Consider the following 14,027-nt stretch of genomic DNA (forward strand, 5'->3'; position numbering starts at 1 on the left):
TCACCCCAGGATGGTTTATGATATGTTTAATTCATGACAAACATGCAGTTCGCAAATGACAAATGTATAACACAGCATATGTAGAATCATAATAAAACAGCGGCCAACAACGACCACAACAATAGAGCGCATTGTTGGCTGATTTCCAGGTAAGGTTGGTAGGCGGGCGGGGAGGGGCGTGGTTATGGTTTTAACGGAATGGGCACGGTGCGAGGGTTAATCATTCTATAAGTGCCAATGGGCCCAATTGTAGTGGTATGCCTTCTCCTGCAAGGGACTAGGGCAAAGCATTCTGCTTTTGTCTTGGTGCCATGCTGGAGAAAATGAAAATAAAATAACTAACAGCGTATTCACTGTACATTCAAAAGACAGATTTCAACATAAAATAAAAAAAATACTATTTAATGTTTATTGTTACATTAGCACAAAGGGCCCGATGCCGCTTTGCAAAGCTGCGCGCATCCTGAAATACTGAGAAGTGCACGATTGTCTCAACCTTATATAAACTTATTTTGACTTGGATTTATTTTGGTTGTCTATTTACTTACTTATATATTATGGTGCTACTTCCTCTGACGTGTCTGTAAAGCTTAGATTTTGTCCCAAATTTGTGTCCTGAATTTTTACCTTCTGTCCTAAAATGTTATCCTGAATTTTGACCCTTTGTCCTGAATTTTTACACTGACTGTCCTGAATTTGCACCCATGCCAGTTGGTCACCCTATGGGGGACACGTGTCATGTACCCTTAACAGCAAGACCGTGGTTACACTCTCACTTACCAGTAAAGAAAAATCCAGCGCTCGCAAGATCCGCGGGGTCTGTCCTGGCGCAGAAAGGCCAGTTCATGAAGGAGTCCAGTCTCGGCTCCTCGGCTCTGAACCGCTCGACTCTCGGGCCTGATACTTCCGTGGGGGACCTGGGCACGCACGTCATACCTGGGGCTGTTCCCCACCTCGTTCCCTTGAATTAAGCCGCAGTCAGGCTGACGTTTCAAGTGGTCGCTGTGCGGGGAAATTCTGAGACCTGTGGAGCACAGCGCTAGCCCACAGCAGAAACACTGCGCACTGCTCGACACACCGGTGCGGTGGAAGCCAGCGCTGGCCATCTCTGAGGGGACCCGGGACCAGGACGAGGCAGGATGGAGAGAAAGGAGTGCTTTCAACCTTTAGGGTGGCTGGCGCAGACGCAGAGAACTGCGCGCCACGCCATTTCATTTAAAAAGAGACCACGGCGAAGTGCAAGGACGACAAGCGTAACGTAAGGTACGTACGTAACCTATCACATCCAAGCAACACTGATCTGTTGTGCTTGCTGGGGCCCCTGGAGCGCGGGGCCCCACCGCAGCGCGGGCGGCTGTGTTATGCTCCTGAACGTTACACGAGAACGGTATGTGAATGTGAATGTAAGGGATTCACAAACTTTAGCAAAACGCAATGACTCTTCCTGCAATTTAAAATGCACTCCTGTAAGGGCAGAAGTAAATCTGTTCTAACCGAGAATGGCGCAGAAACAACCCCAAAACAATCGCTGTTTTGGAACAAAAATGTTTGCACAGGGAAAATATTTTTCCCATGATAAAAAACAGTGAAGTGCACTCGCACATTGCACGGGGGAAGGGGGGGGGGGGGGTTGCACGAGTGCATGTAGACATGAATAGCAGCTAGCCTAGAGCCTCACAGGAATACCCTTAGAAACCAAAGGACAGTGGTAGATTCAAAGGGAGGCTCCTTATAGCCTTTGTGAATTCTTAATAAGCCATAAAAATATTCCAGACTTCGGGAGACACCAACAGAGTCCCTTTCTAAATGAGAGGTGTGAAGCAGGCCTGTTAAATCTAGAACTGGACACTACCCATCATGGAGGTCTGCCAGTAATGTGCACAGTGGGGTACAAACTTCCATCTCTCTGCAGATTGTGCCTCTGAGTGTTTCCTCCTGGTCGGCAGCCCCCACCTCCCCAGGGGCACAGGGCACCCAGCAGAGATGTGTCCGGTATGGATCTGTCAGAATGCTGACGCAGAGCGTCACCTTTAGTCATTGCATTGGCATGTTTGTGGTCCACCTGGGATCAGCAGTGCCCATTGTGTCATCACAATCCTGTCCGAGCATGCAGTCCTGAGTCTGCCCTGGCAGTCACCTTCTCCAACTCCGTCCTCAGCCTGGCCGCCTTCACCCGCCACGATTGTACTGCTGAATATCGACATCAACAATGCTGTGGTACAAGAAACATCACTCAACAAAATATTCAAAGCACAAGGCATGTAGGGAAGTATAGATTTACTATTCCTAGCTCCACATCACCATACCTTTAACCCGTTAACCGCGGCGTATATTCCGCCGCGGTGCGGGCGTTTTCTTGCGCGGCAGCCAACAGACGTGCGCAGCACTACGGAGATAGTGCTCGCGACGGCCTTTGGCCGACAGGCGCAGCGAACGGGTTAAGATATGTGCCATGTAGATACATATATGTGGACTTAGGTATAAAAACAACCTACACTTACACACCTGTCAACTGTTTTTCAATCTTTTGTCCTCAATGTTGTGTTTCATCGATATTCTATGGTCTATATTTAGGTGCACACCTTCCATAATACCTTAGGCAAAGTATGATTCTGGAGAGCGAGGGTGCCAAACAATGTGAAGAGTGGAACAAGACCATGAGGTGGATTTTAGATTTACGCATGTGATGGAGCACACACGGTCAGAAGTCAAAGCCCAGGATGAGCATCAGCCAGCCGACCTGATCCTCCACGCAAATAAGGAATATGTAGGAATCGCATTTTATTTAGCGATTCCTACATGAATCCTGTTTTGCGAGTCTGTGATAGCGATTCCTTATGAATCGCTATTATAGACTCGCAAAACGGGTCTTTGATGAATCAGGCTGATAATTATTTAATCTACAAAGCGATCACTTGTTCCACTCAGTAGATAGAGGAAGTGAATATAATAAAAATGCTCCCTGTAGACATGCCCTCGACTTTGAACCATGAAATTGCAAAAGAAAATGATACTGGAACAGGTGACTTGTCCACAACCTATTTCCTGCTTCCCCGTCATAAATCAACCTAATCTAAACATAATTTAAACAGGGATCTGAGCCATCAGGTTCAAAGTAGGGGTATGCAAGCTGAAATGTCCAGTAGTAAAGTTCCCAACTATTACATTTTGGAGAGTTTTGGAGCTTTTCAAAACTATGCTTTAGAGCAAATTTCCGGCAACAAAAAAAAAAATCAGAATATTACCTCAAAATGTTGCCATGGGCTGTGCAGGTAAGAGCGATGGGGCTGGGTGGGGGAGGGGAGGGATTCTGACAGACGACGGCGAGGGAAAATAAAATAAAAATGTACATTTCAATCATTGTTGTCTGTTAAAATCCCACCCAACTGGCCCCACCTCCCTACCCTTACTTGCCCGGGCCACGGCTGTCAAAATGGATCTTTTAAAAAAAAATTCTGACAAAAATTTATTTTATCTTAGTTTTTTATCTGCATTTTTTTTAACATTGTGAAAACTTTTCATCCTGTGCAGTTTCACTAACCCATTATTACAATACTTAATCCAGCAATACAATTTTTGTTAGCGCAACAATTGAGAATGCAATGTATCTCTCTTTCACGTTTACAGGTAAAACAGAAGCTCTACCCAGTTACCAGCTATGTCGAGCTTTTGGGCCCAAATAAGGGAATAGCCTGTGAAATTCAGAATGACTAGATCTAGTACTGGATGAGAATCTTGGCCCTTTTCAGCAAACATTTTCCACCTGCTTTCCGCAAATGCAATACATTCACAGGAAAGCATTCTTTTCACCTGGTGCCCAGCGCTTAATTGGAGCCGGTGGTTGTCAGTGGGGCCCACAGAGGTCATTATCAGGGCCCGTCACTTATTTTTCATGATCAGACATTTACCAAAATTGTAATATTGACCCCACTGGGAAGTATTGTGTAATGAAACCTATCAGAGTGTATGTTTGTGCTGACCAGAAAACTTCAATAAAGTTTGTTAAAAAAAAATGAAATGGGAAAAAGAAAAAAAAAATAAGACATTTACCGAAGGCAAGAGAGGGAAAAACACAAAGGTGAAAGAAGGAGGAACAGAAAGCAGACAAAACCGATTCAGAGGGAGAAGGCTGGAACCGGCGGAGTGAGATAAATAGACAGAGAGTGTCTGGTGGTCGACCAAAGCGCCATGAGATGGATTCAGCTCCATTCACCCTTGTTATTCGGCATGCCGACATTTAACTGTGCCAGTTGCAGGCTTATGAGCACAGCTTTGGGCACCCGCACTTATTCCTTCACAAAATAACCACTCCCAGGATAGTGCGCTGTGAGATCTGCATAGGTGAAGCCACTCCACAGGACTTGCAAAGGGTGCCCTGAGCTGAGAAACAAAAGTACAAAGTAGACTGCTAATTGCTCCAGTCAGCCCTATTGGACCCTCGAGCCCATAACGAGCTAAGCTTTTATGCTGCTTCTGCCTGCACTCTGCCTGCCACCCTCCCTCAGCCCTCATGCACAGAGTTAAAAATGAAGTATTAAAGTTTGTGGTAAAAAGAAGAGACAAAGGTATCCATTTAGAGTCTGTTTTCTACTAAATGAAAACAAAAAACATGCATTAATCACAGCTTCCCCGCTTAACCAAATTGTGTGATCGTTGGCAAATATTTTACTATTCCTCCAGTTTCTTCACTATTGCACATGAAAGCACCTTCAAATACTGAGTTCAGAAGGCCAGCTGTACAAGGTTCATGTGACAACTGTCTTGCCGCACAGCTCACTAATGACACTGTTGCAAGGATGAGGGCGGTGTTGTGTTGTGCGGGACTGCACAACCAGTGTGTCGAGGACTGTTAGGGGCACAAGGGCCTACACTTTGTACGCACAATAATGGGACACTGAGGCCGGACTTGGAGTGTTCTGCTCGTCTTGCTCGCCGTCGCCTCACTGGCGTACGTGCGTGCGTAGACTCTTTTTTGTAACAATGTCACGTGATTAGAACGTCTCTAGCCGATTAACCGCATCAGCTAGAACACAACATTCCTCCCTAACAAGGAAAAAAAAACAGTCTCTCAAACGCATCAGCGTCAGTCTCTGCATACTAACTCCACTTAAGTGGTAACATTCAATATGAATATATTTAGGAACAGTCTTACATTAGATTATCTCGTAGACGGCAGGAGGGCACTGGATTCCGTCGTAGCAGGTACTGGGACCCACCTCTGGCTTGGCTCTCACCGCCACTGATCTCAGCCAGGGACGATGTCAGCTCAGCTGTGGGGTCACAATCATCTCCGTTACCATCGGCGCCTTCGAGGTTCTCTCCGTCACTCTGGAGAGGGATGCACATGGGAGATCCCGGAATGCACACCGGGCTCGAACAGTTCCTAGCCGGCCGAGGAACATCCCGGCTCGGGGACGGGGATCCAGCATTGTCTGCCCTGCAGGGTGTGGAGGTATAGGTCCATCCGCTCCGATACCTCTTGAAGTGGGACACATTGCGCGTCACCATGTCCCTCCCTCTAGTGGCACTCACTCGGGTGCCCTTGACGTCAACCACTGTCCATGGCTCCGGCTCATATGCAAGTCTGAACTTGCCGCTGGTGACTCGGTTCTTTAGCAACACTTGGTCCCCTTGGACTATTTGCGGCACTCGGGCTCTTCTCCGGTTACTGATCCAGGCATAAGTCTTTCTGCGTCGGAATTCAACCTATTCTTCATTGGGCGATTCGGGCCGCCATTGTGGATGATGAGGTATGGAGTACAGAACCACGCGCCCCATGAGTAGATGCCCGGGCGCGACACCCGTGGTGGTGTGCGGTGTCTGACGGTAGCTCCTTAGGAACGTGAAAATGGCTAGTTCAATAGATTGCCCCTTTTCATGGGCAATACAAATCCCTTTATTCAGAGTCTGCATGAACCGTTCCGCCTCGCCGTTCGCTTGCGACCATCTTGGAGTAAACTGCCGATGCCGGACACCCACCGCTTTCAGATATGCCGCTAGTTCTTGACCTTGGAAGGGAGGGCCATTGTCGGTCCTTAGTACTTGCATCAGACCATGCGCCGCCATGATTTTCTCTAGTTTAGGAATGACTTCCGCAGCACTGGTGGTGGCTATGATTTCTACTTCTGGATATTCGGAATGATCGTCAATGGCCACCATGGTGTGTCGGCCATCTGGAAGGCTGCCAAAGTCTAGGCTGACGCACTCCCATGGAGACTTAGGCCTGGGCTCTGCCAGGATCAGCGCTGGTCTGGGATGCTCCCTTGTTGTTTGGCAGGCCGCACAGGATCTCTTTGTCGACTCCACCAGATCGTCCATCAGAGGAAACCAGACCTTGGTCCGAAGACGAGATTTAGTCTTTGCCATTCCTTGGTGGCTCACATGAGCCAGCTGAACATCTTGGTCTGTGAGTGATGAGGGAATCACCAGCCGGTGTCCTCTCAGCAAACATCCTGTGTTGTCCTCATTCAATTCTTCTCTCACATTGTACAGGCTGTCCATGACACGGTGCGCCCCCGGCATCAGAATCTTCTAGTCCTCCTTGGCCTTGTGCCAGTTTCCATTCTGTACTGCAACTTTGGCCCTTTGGAGACAGTCATCGGTCTTGGTGGCTTCGGCAATGAGCTCCATGGAGACTGGCAGTGGACATGACCGAGCTGTGACACATCGTACATACTCCTCCGTGTCGGCCGCATCTTCCATCTCCTCTCTGGTTGCTGCGCGGGGATTCCGGGATAGATAATCCGCGGGGTTACGAGATCCTGGTTGGTACTCGACTCTGCAGTTGTAGTTTTGAAGCTGCAACATCCACTTTTTGATGCGCGGGGGAGGCTTGGTGGAGGTGCCAGAAAATAGGGCGACCAGCGGTCTGTGGTCAGTTGCGACAGCAAACGGTTTCCCATATGTACAGGTGGAAATGTCTGCATCCCCAGTGTATGGCTATCTCTTCTTTCTCGATTTGGGAATACCTTTGTTCGGTGTCCGTGAGGGACCGGCTGGCAAAAGCCACAGGGGCCCAATCCTCATCTGCTCGAAGTCGCTGCATCAGCACCACCCCTAGTCCTACCGGGCCAGCATCTACGGCCACCAAAGTTAGTTTCCGGGGGTCAAAGAAAGCCAGGGTGGTCGCCTCTGACAGCGCATCCTTGATGTCTTGAAACGCCTTCTCCTGTTCCGGGCCCCACTTCCAAGGCGCGGAATCCTTGATAAGCTCCCTCAGTGGTACTGTAAGGTTGGCCAAATCTCTTATGAACCGTCCACAATAGTTAACCATGCCCAGGAAGCTGAGGACTTCCATGACAGAGGTGGGAGGCGCCGCTTCCTTGATGTCTTTCACCTTCTCTGGATCCGTATTCACCCCCTCAATGGAGAAGGTGTAACCCAAAAATTGGATCTTGCGTTTCAGAAATTCACATTTCTCATGGTGTAGAGTTAAGCCAGCTTCTCTCAGCCTCCTGAGTACCAGTGTTAGACGGTGATTGTGCTCTGGTATGTTCCGGGCATGAATCATGATACCGTCACCCACGTTGATTACTCCCGGAATATCGGCGATAAGTTCTTGTATTACATTCTGGAACACCTCCGCCACGCTGGACATACCAAAACTCAGGCGGGTGTATATCCGGAGTCCAAGGTGTGTCGAGAATGTGGTAATGTTGAGGGAGTCCTCGTCCAACAGCAACTGGTGGTAACCAGCACGTAAGTCTAGCTTAGAGAACCAACTTGCCCCCCCCATTTCACCTATGAGGTCATCAATAGTTGGGGTGATGTGGCGTTCCCGTTTGATGGCAGCGTTGGGGAGTCGCATATCCACGCAAATTCTCACAGCCCCCAGCTGTTTGGACTTCCGCCTGACCACTATTGGCGAAACCCACGGGGTGGGACCAGTCACCTTTTCAATTATTCCCGCATTCTCGAGATTCTTGAGTTCCTCTTCCACGAGCGGACGCAGGTGGAACGCTACTCGGCGGTGTCTGAAGGCAACTGGCTGCACTGTATAGTCAATGTGTAGATGCACCTCTTTCCCGCGGAACTTCCCGATGCCTTGGAACACCTCAGAGAACTCCGACAGCAGCTGTTGGATGGACTCCTGATGGACCCCAAACACAAATGATACGACTCCTAGGTCCTCTGCCCCTCTGCACCCTAAGAGCATGCCTTGCCCATCTTCTGACACAAAGACATTGGTGGTGATGGATCTGTCTCCATGTGAGATCAATGTTTTGAACTTTCCTTTTATTCGCAAAGGAGTATCTTGCCCATAAGCAAATACCGTGATGGTTGACGGTGTCAGTGCCGGTGCCGGATTCAGTGTTTGATGGAGGCCTGCAGCCATCAGATTGATGGTGGTACCCGTGTCCACAACTGCCATGACATCTTGGGTACCGACTTTGATTCCACATTGCGGGAGGCGTCTGGTCCGTTTAGTGGTGTTGCCAATCATGTGCACCTTGTGCACCGTCCTCTCCTCGTCATCATCATCCATATCGCTCTTGTTCTGGTCACCTTCAGGTACTGTGTTCACCACCTGGTGGGGCTTCCGATATTTCTTTGCACGGCACACTTTTTGGAAATGGCTGAAACACCCACACCCTGAGCACCGCTTCCCTTTTGCTGGGCATTCTGTCGCCGGATGTGGTGGACCTCCACAGTAGCCACACGATTTAGGCTGCCCCGATGGAGATGTCCCGGGGCCTTTCTTCCCCCCTTTTGTTACGGTTACTCTGTTGATTGGTTCTGCCTTCACAGGCGCCTGTAGTGATCCTTCCATGTGTGCGGCACAGGCCTTGGAGAGTTCCTTGGTGCGTCCCAACGTTAGGATTTCCGCCAATGGCTTGCCAGACTCTTCTAGGATTCGCTCTCTCGGTTTGGCAGAGGCGCAGCCTTGTATGATCTGACCATGTAATTTTTCCGTATTGTCAGCAAACCCACATGTCGACGCAAGGTTCTTCAGGTGCGCATGATATGTATCTAGCGACTCCTCTGGGAGTTGTCGGGCTAGTCTGAAAATGAATCTTTCATAATCTTGGTTAGCCATAGGCTCGAAGTGCGCATTCAGGGCATTTATGAGGGTGTGGTGGTTCTTTGAAGTCACTTCCACTATGGTTTTAGCAATATTGTGAATATCCTTGCCTCCCAAATGAAGGACCATGGCCCTCTTTTGTTCCTTGTGAACTTTCGTGGCTTCGAAGAAGATCAATAGCCGGTCCACCCAATCCTTCCACTTAGGGGCTAGCGACGATGGTGATCCCTCCACCACGAACGGTTCAATGGGGGGTATTGTGGCTATGGCTGGTGTGGGGATCACGGTGTTCACTGCAGTGACCTAGAGTTGCTCTTTGTTGAGGGCCTGCGTGTAGATCCTTGTGTGACCACCCCTCTCGAGAAGCCTGACTCTCTTTGGCGTTGCCAGTGCTTGTTTATTGCGAGGTGAGCAACTTGACGTACTGTGGAGTGACCAATGTTTGTTTGTTGCACTGTGAATGGGTTAATGCGGCGCCATTCGTTGTTGCCTTTCCCCTTCAGCGTGTTACTCGTTTCCGCATAAGGCCCCTGGGTTTGTGGGGCTCAGTTTTCCTTCCTTCAGCACACAGTGCCCTGCTGGGGTTTGGGCCTGGGCCGGTGCCTTCGCTTTGCGTGGTGTGCAGAAAAGGCCAAACAATGAGTTTATTCGCGATGTAATTGCGGTCTCTTCCCAGGATTTCGAGGCACTCCTCCCCCACACGCATGCGACCACGTGCAGCGTCGGGCCTGTGCGCGGATGCGCAAACCAACAATGTTCCCCTTTAAGCGCGGGCCAACTCGCCTCACCGTGGCCACGCACTGCCAAATGCAGCCGCGATGTGATCTTCACCCTCGATTTCCGGTCGCGTAGTAGGCGCACACCGCCAGCGAGGGCGGGCACGAGCGCCGCGAGCAAGAGTCGGAGCTCACGGCCGCCTCACAGCAGCGAATGGCGGTACACGCGGCGAGGGCATGCCCACCCTCGTCGCCAGTTGTGTTGTGCGGAACTGCACAACTCGTGTGTCGGGCACTGTTGGGGGCACAAGGGCCTACACTTTGTACGCACAATAATGGGACACTGAGGCCGGACTTGGAGTGTTCTGCTTGTCTTGCTCGCCGTCGCCTCACTGGCGTACGTGCGTGCGTAGACTCTTTTTATTGTAACGAGGTCACGTGATTAGAACGTCTGTAGCCGATTAACCCCAACGGCTAGAACGCGACAGGCGGGGCAGAATGGTTCTATGTGTTTAAAAACTATCACTTTTAATAAGTACTTCTCAGTGCAGTGCTATGATGTGACGTATTAATGTCAAAGATTTCACATGTTAAAGAAATACACATGTTTATAGAACTTGAACAGACATCATGTTCTACCTGATATTTGTTGTATGATTTACATAGCAAACTTTTTCAGAGTTCGGATCGTGGACGGGCGCCACAGTCACGCCAGACCCTTGGCTCGGCTCCTCCTGTTAATTTGCTGGCTCACCCACCTCTAGTAGACAGAGTACTGTAGGTAAACAAACCTTTTTACAGGCTTTACTCTTATTGCTGACTAAAGAGGAAACACCTTCGGCCCTGGTTCTGAGAAGCACCTATTCTCAAGGATATTATCTGCTAGCTCCTCTGCCAGACCGTTATCTGATGTCGTTGGCGCTCTGCTCCAAGACAAAGCCAAGTGCATTGTGCAAAGGTTCTTATCGCTTTGCAACCACCACGTATGCAGTACAGTGTCTGCTGGGCAGTGGTTGAAGTGCATTAAAAAATGTGGGAACTGTGATGCTGTGCATAAGGGGGTTGAGTGAGTGAGTGCGGGGAGTGGGCAAAGGTGCGGCTTAAAAAACAGAATATCATGTCATTTTTTTCCCTGCTACACCGGAGCAGGACTGGCTGTAGCGGGCACCGGGCATTTCCCCGGTGGGCTGCCAGGATGGGGGCTGGGTTTAGTGCCTTGGGGAGCCGTTTTTGTTACCGGGGATTAGGAATTTCATCCCCCTGTAACAAAATTGTCTGAAACAAGTTTGGTTGCACCCCCTCTCCCCGTCACCTCCCAGGGTGCCGGCCGAGAAGTTTGCCAAGCAGTTTGCCAGGGCCAGTTTCAGTTCCCTGTCCGGCCCTGGCCTGCACCTTCGGGTAACATCATGTAACATAACGCACAAGTTAAATGCAAATTAAATGCAACCTCTGCTAATCAGTGAGAAATGCACTATCGTACATTACAAAACCTCTATTAGTTAATGCACTGCACCAGAGAGCCACAGATTTTAATCTTGATTGGTGCAGTGAAGAATAGGGACTTGTGTATGTTTAGTGCTACTGATGGAGCAAGGACTCGTAGAAAAAGAGACTTGCTCGGAAGCAATCCTCTCATTTAACTCCCTAACATGTTATTAATTTCATATTGTGTAAAACTAATACGCACCACATAAAAACGAAGGTTGGAGAAGCTTGCGTATATGTTTACTAATGATAACCATTCTAACAAACTATTAAAACCGGTTTAACCGGGAAATCTTTACTGCACATGCGTTAACTTGCATCTACGTTACATGACATATTAAAGCTTGGAGGGAAATTCTTGCGTATGAGCAAAAGGCACTAACATGGAGTCTTGAAGACTGACGTGCATGGCACCTGCTTAGCTGAAACGAAATCGAGCCATTTAACTAATGCTAATGCAGGGAAATTATTAATAAGTAGAGGGAGGTAGAGTAGAGATGGGTGGTGTACCGTAAAACCATTAAAAAAAAATAACATCTGTCTTTCTGAATGTATTATTAGTGCGCATTTGGGCCTCTCGAGTATGATAGAAGTAAGCAGAGCCATGTGGTTGAATCATTCATCTGTGCATGTCTGTTGAGAGTGAACCCCGAACGATGACTACAAACTTGAATACAAGCCAAGGCAACAGACTGCCCTGGCCTGGGAACTGGGTGGTGAAAAGTTCACTGGAATGAAAGAATATGTGTAAGTTATTATAAATGTTGCAAATATAATGTGAATACGGTTGGAATAAAGTTTGTGGATAAAAAGTAAGGGGATGGATCTATGGACAATGGGCTGACTGAAAAGGGTGACATGTAAGCATGGTGTGATGATCTTCCCCCCTTGCCTGACCAATTAGATCTTGTATTTTGAGAAATTGAAACTTTAATGGGTGGTACACGAGGAGTAAAAGGTATAATTGAGGTAGCTTTTAGTTAATTGGAGAGAAGAGAAGAGAGAGACGTCGATGCTGAACGTTGCAGAGCTCGAGATGCTGTCGGTGTAGCAGGTGATGCTGGGAGAGATGCTGTAAGATGCTAATGAAGACCCGAATGCAGAACCTATTATCTTAACTTAATGAGGTTAGAAAGAAGATCGCGGAAGATTCTCAAGGAGAAAGAGAATGTCAGAGAGGGGTGCAACATGATCGTCGGGGTTAGAGAGGTCATCTATCCTGTCCTGAATCTTGTGCTGAAGTCTTTTGTCTCCTGAACTATACCTGGGAACCCCTACCAGCCCTTTGGCCAGGGAGTTGGTCTATACACCATGCTAGGTAATTATAATTTTGTAAATTTGCAGATGTTCTTTTCTCTCTGTCTTCTCCTTTCTGAGCATAAGTCATTGCAAGTCAGAAGTATGTGTTGATGATTTCATTAATTGAATCTTCTCTCCTATGAGTGACGGTGGCTGTACTGTACTTTGAAGTGGTTCACATGCAATTAATTTAGATAAAGACTTAAAACATACCCCAGTCTGTGGTTATTTACTTTTAGATATAAAAGTTAGAATTAAGTAAATTTTCACCGTCAACTAGTTCAACTAATGGTCCATCCACCAAAGGAAAGAACTTTTTGATCAGTGAAAGGTTGGTTAAGAGTCAGAAATAATCAATCTGGAAGTGTGGAAAATCATAAACTTTGACTCCAGTGGTTTACTCAATTGTAAGTGTGTTTATGGGCCCAGGTGAGTATAAAGCATTGGGGTATCTGTTGTTGGTATGCCGCTGGATCACTACGAGGTCCCAGTCGGTGGCAGAAAGCACTGTGAATATGTAAGTCATTCTTTTAAACTTGCATTAGCCATCCTTGTGCTGATGTAACAGAACCTTGGTGCCAAGGTTCTGTTAGAATGTTATTATTTGAAATGCCGGTCAGTTTGTGCTGAGGCTGGCGAGGGGAAAGTCATGTTGTGGCGGGCGAATAAAAGAACTCTTAAAGGCTTCCTGTAAGTGGTTCATCTTCATTTACAATACTTTACACACTGTACAATACAGACTGCTGCAAAATGCGCAAAAAGGGTTAAGATAAAAAAGTGCTTTCAAAAGATAGATTTTAGTAATACCCAGACTATACATAGTGCAATTTTTTTATGACTGTTTTAGCTGCCAGTTAGTTGGTCGCTCACTGACAATACCGCTCAAAAAGAATTAACATGTGTCATCAGTTAGCTATTTTTTTAACTGTCTTTTAAAAGCCCACACTTCACAGCTTAGCTGGTAGCTCCCTTACAATGCCACTCAAAAAGAGAACATGGGTGCCACCAGGAAGCCTCAAGTGATTCCATCAGTTAAAGTCAATACCGGCTTCCAAGCACCCCTTACATTTGCAGATTGACCAGTTCCACACATTTAAATTTCTTTCAGGGAAGCAGGCACCCTGGCGAGGAGGCTTGTTTACCTATCTGCCCCTCCCTGAGTTTTACAGCTCAGGAGACTCCTTGCCTTACACTTTAGCTGAAGCATTTCAGCTCTCAGAATTAACGGTTCTGGGATGAATGGCTTTTCACGAAAAGTAGTGGAACTGTTTTTCTAAAATTAAAAAAGTGTGGGCACGTAGTGCCCTCAGATACCCAGCCCTTTGACCACTACTGATGGGAAGGGGAGCTACAGCCCGAGTGCATTACACCCTATATTTTTATTTTTGTTATTGTCACATTCATTGCACTCTTTAACACTACATGCAGTATGAGGCTGCTTCAAGGCACTGAAGTAGTCGGGAGACGATGAAGGGGAGAAGGCTCAGCAGGATATGGCCGGACAG

Source organism: Lissotriton vulgaris, chromosome 11 (assembly GCF_964263255.1).
Source record: "Lissotriton vulgaris chromosome 11, aLisVul1.2, whole genome shotgun sequence".
NCBI classification, from domain to species: domain Eukaryota; kingdom Metazoa; phylum Chordata; class Amphibia; order Caudata; family Salamandridae; genus Lissotriton; species Lissotriton vulgaris.